At 32.7% G+C, this 8,335-nt stretch overlaps 1 pseudogene; it reads left to right on the top strand.

Moving 5' to 3' along the window:
• Window positions 1–1,378: 1,378 nt before the first annotated feature.
• On the top strand, window positions 1,379–2,901 carry LOC124895899 (annotated as a pseudogene).
• The last annotated feature ends 5,434 nt before the right edge of the window (window positions 2,902–8,335 follow it).

Below are 8,335 nucleotides of genomic sequence, written 5' to 3'. Positions count from 1 at the left end.
TGGAATTTTGGAAAGGAATGGAAAAATAATATACTTTCATTATGTGATTTATTAGATAATCGAAAATAGAGGATCTTGAATACTATTTGAAATTCAGAAGAACTGCGTAGAGGGCCTATTGAACAACTCAAAAAAGCTCGTTCTCGCTTGCGGAAAGTAGAAACCGAAACTGAACAGTTTTGAGTGAATGGATACTCCGAGATAGAACGAGAAAAATTGAATTTGTTCACTTTAACTTATAAGACTTTGGAACAATTAGAAAATTACAAAAACGAAACAATTTAGTTTGAACAGCAAAGGGCGATTAATCAAGTCCGACAATCGATTTTCCAACAAGCCTTATAAGGAGCTCTAGGAACTCTAAATAGTTTTTTGAACAACGAGTTACATTTACGTACCATTAGTGTCAATATTGACATGTTGGGAACAATGAAAGAAATAACTGATTAGTCTTTCTGCTGTAGGTATTATTTTTTTCTTTCAAAAAAGAATAAAGAATCTATAAAGTGGCAGTCCATCTAACTATGTTGTATGGAGCGGAGTGTTGGCGTGTCAAGAACTCCCATATTTAAAAATTAAAGGTGGAGGAAATGAGAATATTGCACTGGATGTGTGGGCATACAAGAGGTGATAGAGTTAGGAATGATATTATTCGGGAGAAGGTAGGAGTGGCTTCGGTGGAGGACAAGATACAGGAAGGAAGGTTGAGATGGTTTGGGCATGTGATGGGGAGGGGCGCGGAGGCCCCAGGTCGCAGGTGTGAGAAGCTATCCTTGGATGGCTTCAGAAGGAGTAGAGGAAGGCTGAAGAAATACTGGAGGGGAGTGATTAGACATGACATAGAGCAGCTTCAGCTTACCGAGGACATGATCCTAGATAGGAAGGTATGGAGGTCGTAGATAAGGGTAGAAGGCTAGGGTGAGTACATAGGTTGTAGCAAGTAATTAGAAGAGTGCCTGTTTAGCCGAGGTAGTAATCGTAGGACTGTGTCGATAGGTAGGCGCCGCTAGTTAGGAGAGACTGGGTGTAGTGGGTGGCTTTGGTCTGTGAGTGTAGGTTATTACTAGGCGGGTACCCTATTCCAGCTTTTTTTTTCTTATTTCTTATAGCTTATGGATCTTAGTTCCCCTATCCTGTATTGCTCTGAGTTCTATTTTACTATTTCTGATTCTTTACTTCTGTTAAGTCACCCATCCTGCTTCACATTTCACTACCCTTTTTTTTAATCTTGAGATGGGGGTCTATCATAAACAGCCTCTCTACTTCTTTGGGGATAGTGGTATGGACTGCATATATTTTACCCTCCCCAGGCCCCACTGTGTGGGAATACACTGGGCTTGTTGTTGTTGTTGTTGTAAAAAAGAATAAAGAAAGAATCATGGTAACCATTCGAGCTGATAAAATTAGTAATATTATCTGTGAACGTATTGAACAATATAATAGAGAAGTAAAGATTGTAAATACCGGTACCGTACTTCAAGTAGGCGATGGCATTGCTCTTATTCACGGTCTTGATAGAGTAATGGCAGGTGAATTAGTAGAATTTGAAGAGGGTATAATAGGCAGTGCTCTGAATTTGGAATCAAATAATGTTGGTGTTGTACTAATAGGCAATGGTTAGTTGATACAAGAAGGAAGTTCTATAAAAGCAACGGGAAAAAATGCTCAAATACCCGTGAGTGAGGCTTATTTGGGTCGTGTTGTAACTGCCTTGGCTAAACCTATTGATGGTAGAGGTGAAATTTCAGCTATTGAATTTCGACTAATTGAATCTGTCGCCCCGAGTATTATTTCACACCATTTTGTATATGATCCTCTTCAAACCGGGCTTATTTCTATTGATTCGATGATTCCTATAGGACATGGTCAGTGAGAATTAATTAGTGGGGACAGACAAACCGGTAAAACAACAGTAGCCAAAGACACCATTCTTAATCAACAAGGTCAAAATGTAATATAAGTTTATGTAGCTATTGGGCCAAAAGCATCTTCTGTGGCCCAGGTAGTAACGACTTTACAGGAAAGGGGAGTGATGGAATACACTATTGTGGTAGCCGAAATGACAGATTCCCCTTCTACATTACTATACCTTGCTCCTTATATAGGAGCAGCTCTGGCTGAATATTTTATGTATCGTGAACGACACACTTTAATCATTTATGATTGATCTCTCCAAACAAGTGCAAACATATCACCAAATATCTCTTCTATTACGAAGACCGCCGGTCATGAAGCTTATCCAGAAGATGTTTTTTATTTTCATTCACGCCTTTTGGAAAGACCCGCTAAATTAAGTTCTAGTTTAGGTGAAGGAAGTATGACCACCTTACCAATAGTTGAAACTCAATCGGGAGATGTTTCAGCTTATATTCCTACTAATGTAATTTCCATTACTGATGGACAAATCTTCTTATCCACCAGCCTATTCAATTCTGGAATCAGACCTACTATTAATGTGGGTATCTCCATTTCTAGAGTGGGGTCCGCAGCTCAAATAAAAGCCATGAAACAAGTAGCTGGTAAATTAAAATTAGAACTAGCGCAATTCGCAGAATTAGAAGACTTTGCACAATTTGCTTCTGATCTCGATAAAGCTACTCAGAATCAATTGGCAAGAGGTCAACATTACGTGAATTACTTAAACAATCTCAATCGGCTCCTCTCACGGTAGTAGAGCAGATAATGACTATTTATACCTGAACAAATGGCTATCTTGATTCATTAGAAGTTGGACAGGTAAGGAAATTTCTTGTTGAGCTACGTACTTACTTAAAAACTAATAAACCTCAGTTCCAAGAAATCATATCTTCTACCAAGAAATTTATCGAGGAAGAAGAAGCCCTTTTGAAAGAAGCTATTCAGGAACAAATGGACTGTTTTATACTTCAAGAACAAGCATAAAGAAATATTGATCACCCGTTTCTTAATCTTAATAAAAAAAAAAGAATTAAGCATCTTGGATCCAAATATTCAAATAGTCTTTCTTGCTATCAAAATCTAAAAAATATATATATATATATATATAGAGAGAGAGAGAGAGAGAGAGAGAAATAAATTGTGTCCAATAGGAGTTGAACCTATACCAAAGGTTTAGAAGACCTCTTTCCTATCCATTAGACAATGGACGCTTTTCATTCTGATTTTTTTTTCGTATTTTAACTTTTTGTTTGAAAAAAACAGAAAGAATCGGATGTGAAATAATTTTTGGAATTGTATATTCAATGATGTACTAATACTAATAAACTAAATTTGATTTAAATGAATAGATTAAATTATTTAGAATAAATAGATATAGAGCGGGTAGTGGGAATCAAACCCGCATCGTTAGCTTGGAAGGCTAGGGGTTATAGTCGACGTCGATTAATTTTTTCAACATCTCTAATTCAAAACCGAACATGAAACTTTGGTTTCATTCGACTCCCTTATGGAGATGAGTCAATGTATAAGATCTAAGATATGAACAAAATTCAAAAAAAAAAAAGGAATTCTACCCATAACATCTATGTCAGCTTTTGGTCTGAATACAGATAAAACGAATTGATTTATAGATGATCCTTCTAGAGGAGGGGGATTCTAACAACCTTTCTAGTTATTTTGTTCTCTATTTCTATTTAATAGGATCCTGAGGAAAAGGAGTTTGTTTCCATCAAGCTAAAACAATATGTTGATGTCTCTAGTAAACCAAAGTCATCGTTTAATAGCTATTTTGCTTCAATTTCTTTTTTACAAATAAGAAATCGAAGATTTAGTTATGATTAGAAATCAACTTTCTATCTTTATCCATGGATCCTTTATTGCTACTTATTCAATTGGAAGTATTGATCCAATTCAAAAATTATGTTTCGCAATTTCATAATCCAATTTTTCAATGTCTAAGTGACCGTTGGATACAAATCATGAGAATGTGTATTTGTTCTCGAATCTGTCATTGAGAGGAAAAGGATTTAATCCTTTTAAGAAATAAAATTTTTGATCAGAATATGAATCAAACCGAAGGACCCTTTAACTATTTAAGGGATAATAGAACGAATCACACTTTTACCACTAATCTACACCCGCTACAATCCGATTATTTTTTACAAATGCAACTTTTGTTGAATGGGGGAATTGTGGTAATTAAAATAGGATAATATAGGGTTGTCAAAACCACTAAAATCATGACATAAAAATAGCTTGAAAGCTTCTTTTTTTTAGTCTAGCAAGGCGGTAAACATAAAATCAAAAAGCAAAAAGAGAAATGAGACTTTTATTTTGATCGAATTTTCTATTGCATATATTTTATTTTACCTTTATAAAAAATGAGATTTTTTTCTTGTTGTTTGAATATTAACTATTCAATTAAAATGAAATATTACAACTATAACAGGCATTTTTATTTTCAAATTCAAATTCAAATTCGTTGGTACAAAAGAGGTCCGGTTGGGTACTGACCAGACCAGGCCATGAGAAAAAAAGGGTCCTTTCGAACAAAATCAAGATAAAGAAAAGAGTTCTTCTTTATTTTTCTTGATATTCTTGGCTCTTCTGAGTCCTTCCTTTACTTTAGATAATCCTTTACTTTAGATAAATAGATAAAACAATTGATGATAAAAGTTGTACATAACTATATAATATAGAAAGAAAAAAAGAGAGAAAGAAAGATTTTTTTCCCTTATCTTATGTGCTATCTCATGTAGTAATTATCTTTTTCAATTGGGAGAGATGGTTGAGTGGACTAAAGCGGCGGATTGTTAATCCGTTGTACGAGTTAATCATACCACGGTTCGAATCCCTCTCTTTTTGTTGATGATTTTTTTTTAAATTTTAAAATCCTTTGTTCTTATCCATAGTTAAATGTGTGGAATAAACCAAATCCTGAGAAAACTTGAAAATCAAGCAAGAAAAAAACTTTTTATTTTATTCTTCATGTCCAAAATTACGTATGGGATCATTAGATAGGAATCCAAAGATGAAGAGAGAAACAAAAATATCACTATTGTGTAGACGAAGAGTTTTAGAGTTACAATTACACAATCTCCAAGAAGATTTTTTTTTTTTTGAAAAAAAAGAGAATAGATCATCCATTTTTCTACCACATATCCTAGTTTGAAACCAAGCAACGAAGCTCTTTCTCTAAAAGAATTTTTCTAAATTCTTTTCTAATAAGATTTTGTCATCAACCAAATTTTTATATACACAAGAGGAGCCTAATAAGGTCTTTCACTCGAAAGGAAAGTGAAAAAAAAGAAGAAAATAAGTTAAGCCAGATTTCTCATGACTATCCAAGAATTTCAATGTTTGAATAGAGATTTCAAATGGTAAAGCATATCTGATTTGATTTATAGTAGAATTTTTTTCTCGAATAAATCATGAATTTTTTAGGATATTATTAAGGATCTCATCGAAAACTTACAAAAACTTGCCAAACAAAGGCTAAGAGAAAAAAGAAAAGAGGTATGACTGGCATAATATCTACGATTGGATTCAAAAAAAGCATAGGTCTCGGGTAATTTGCCAAAGAAAAAACTACTAGAATAAAAGATCAAATTAAGACAGATACCGATCAGACTAAAGGTATTAAGCATAACAGACTTTTTGTTCTTGGAGATAATTGCATTTTGATTAAGTTATTGATATAAGAAAAAGGAAAGTAAGTAGGGTAAACAAAAAATTCTTATTTTTCTTTGAACCCACCCAATCAAAAATCCTCCTTTTCTCAAAACAGAATCGAAAAAATCATATTTTCATACAATATCTTAATTGAATTATATGTAATGATAAATAAATTAAGTTAAATTCTATATCTACACATATAAAAAATATAGCAAAATCTCAGTACCAATCTAATCTATTCTACAGATATTCTGACTAGAGTTGACAAACAAACAAAACCAGCAATATACATTTTTAGTATCGGATAGAATATAAATGAGGCGAGGCAAAGCGGTAAGGCAACGGGTATTGGTCCCGCTATTCGGAGGTTCAAATCCTTCCGTCCCAGAACATATATATTCTATGAGAATATATGAATTTTCTCTTCTATTTTTTTGTATTTCCTCCCTTCCCTTTTCTATTTGTATTTATTTATCATTGGTTCCATCAAATTCCATGTTCTATAATGACAAAACCTCTTATTTTATTGATCTTAGAAATAATAAATTCGAGCATTTCGGCTGGTTTTCCATTTTTCATTGGAACTCTCCTAAAGCTAACAAACAAATCAAGTTTTCTTTTCTCACTTAACTTGATTGAATCCATTATGGATTCAATAAATCTAAGTAAATTGTAGTTGTTTTTCCACTTATTCTTTATTTATTCTCTCATCTATACTTTTTTCTATCGATTTTATTTGGTTTGGATTATATTTGTAGTGCCAATCCAACACAAGTTCTTTTTTTTATTGTTTTCAATTGAAATTTCTTTTATTTTTTTTTTCAATATTTATATTGACAACAGTGTATCGAACAAATATAATATATTGTGATAAATTGATCAATGAAGTGGATCTATTTAGTTTTATTTTGTCTTTTAAATTAATTAGAAAGTGTGAATTTATTTTTTTAGATTTCTTCTTTCAATGGTTTTTGGTTGTCTTGCCTAATCTCTTTATTTCTTTTTCTTCAGATAGGATCTACACCATTTTTTTGATATTTTCTTTGGGTTGCTAACTCAATGGTAGAGTACTCGGCTTTTAAGTGCGGCTAGTGTCTTTTACATATATGGATGAAGTAAGAGATTCGTCCATACTCTCGGTAAAGTTTGGAAGACCAGACTGATCCTGAAAGGGAATGAATGGTAAAAATAGCATGTCATATCAACGGAAGGTTTTGAAAATATTTCAATATTCCTAGATGGGATAAAATCATGTTAGAATTCTTGGAACAGAACAAAATAAAGTTGGGTTGAATGAATAAATGGATAGAGCTACGGCTTCAATTAAATTATAGGGAAAGAAAAAGCAACGAGCTTTTGTTCTTAATTTGAATGATTCCCGAACTAATTAGACGTTAAAAATTTATTAGTGCCTAATGCAGGAAGGGTTTCTTGTCCCATGAGTGGATTCTCAATTTTTTAATGAATCCTAACTATTAACAATTTCGATTGTGGAGATGTTTGTGTAGAAGAAATAGTATATTGATAAAGAAAGTTTTTTCTAAAGTCAAAAGAGCAATTAGGTAATGTCTAGTTTCCAAAAGTGAGTATTCCATTTATTCCAAAATTTCCAAAATGTCATTTTTTGGAAATGTCATTGTTCTCTGTGCTTTCACACAGGAAGGATCCATATAAAGCAATTATCGAATCATTCCCGTGACTTTATGGGCTATCTTTCAAGTGTGAGACTAAATTATTCAATGGTACTTAGTCAAATTTTAGAAAATTCATTTCTAATAAATAATGCAATTAAAAAGTTCGATAACCTTGTTCCAATTATTACTTTGATTGGATCATTAGCTAAAGCACACTTTTGTACCGTATTAGGACATCCCATTAGTAAACCGGTTTGGTCCGATTTATCAAATTCTGATATTATTGACTAATTTGGGCGTATATGCAGAAATCTTTTTCATTATTTTAGAGGATCTTCCAAAAAAATGATGTAATATCGAATAAAGTATATACTTCGACTTTCTTGTGCTAGAATTTTAGCTAGAAAACACAAAAGTACTGTACTCACTTTTTGAAAAGATCAGGCTCAGAATTATTGGAAGAATTCTTAACGTCGGAAGAACAAATTCTTTCTTTGACCTTCCCACGAGCTTCGTATAGTTTGTGGGGAGTATATAGAAGTTGGATTTGATATTTGGATATTTTTTCTATCAACGATCTGGCGAATTATCAATGATTCATTCTTTGATTTTCTAAAAGCTGAAGAGATCAAACATTTTAACTATTCTGAAATGTTGATTGTAATAGTAATAAAGGGTAAATCAACAGAGTATTCAACTTTTTAAAGTCTTTCTAATTTCTACAAAAAAGGAACTGATGTATACATAGGGAAAATCATGTGCAATGAAAAGTGCAAGCACGGCTTGGGGAGGGATCTTTACTTGTTTATTTAATTTAAGATTAACTTTTATTTTATTTAACAAGAAACTTATCTACTCCATCCGACTATTTTCGGGTTCGAATCCCGAGCAACCCACTATCATATCAAAATTATAATTCTCTGTAGAGAAGTCCCTATTTTTTCAATCAACTTTATTAAAAACTTGAATAGATACACATACACTTTGGTTGACACGAGTATATTAGTCATGTTATAATGTTGAATAACACGCCTTCCATTTTCTATTTTTATTTGTAGAAAACTCATGTGCTTGGAGTCCCTGATGATTAAATAAACCAAGATTTTACC

Source organism: Capsicum annuum, chromosome 2, assembly GCF_002878395.1.
Source record: "Capsicum annuum cultivar UCD-10X-F1 chromosome 2, UCD10Xv1.1, whole genome shotgun sequence".
Lineage (NCBI taxonomy): Eukaryota > Viridiplantae > Streptophyta > Magnoliopsida > Solanales > Solanaceae > Capsicum > Capsicum annuum.
The sequence above is the reverse complement of the archived record's forward strand: the minus strand, read 5'-3'. Positions and strand labels throughout refer to the sequence as shown.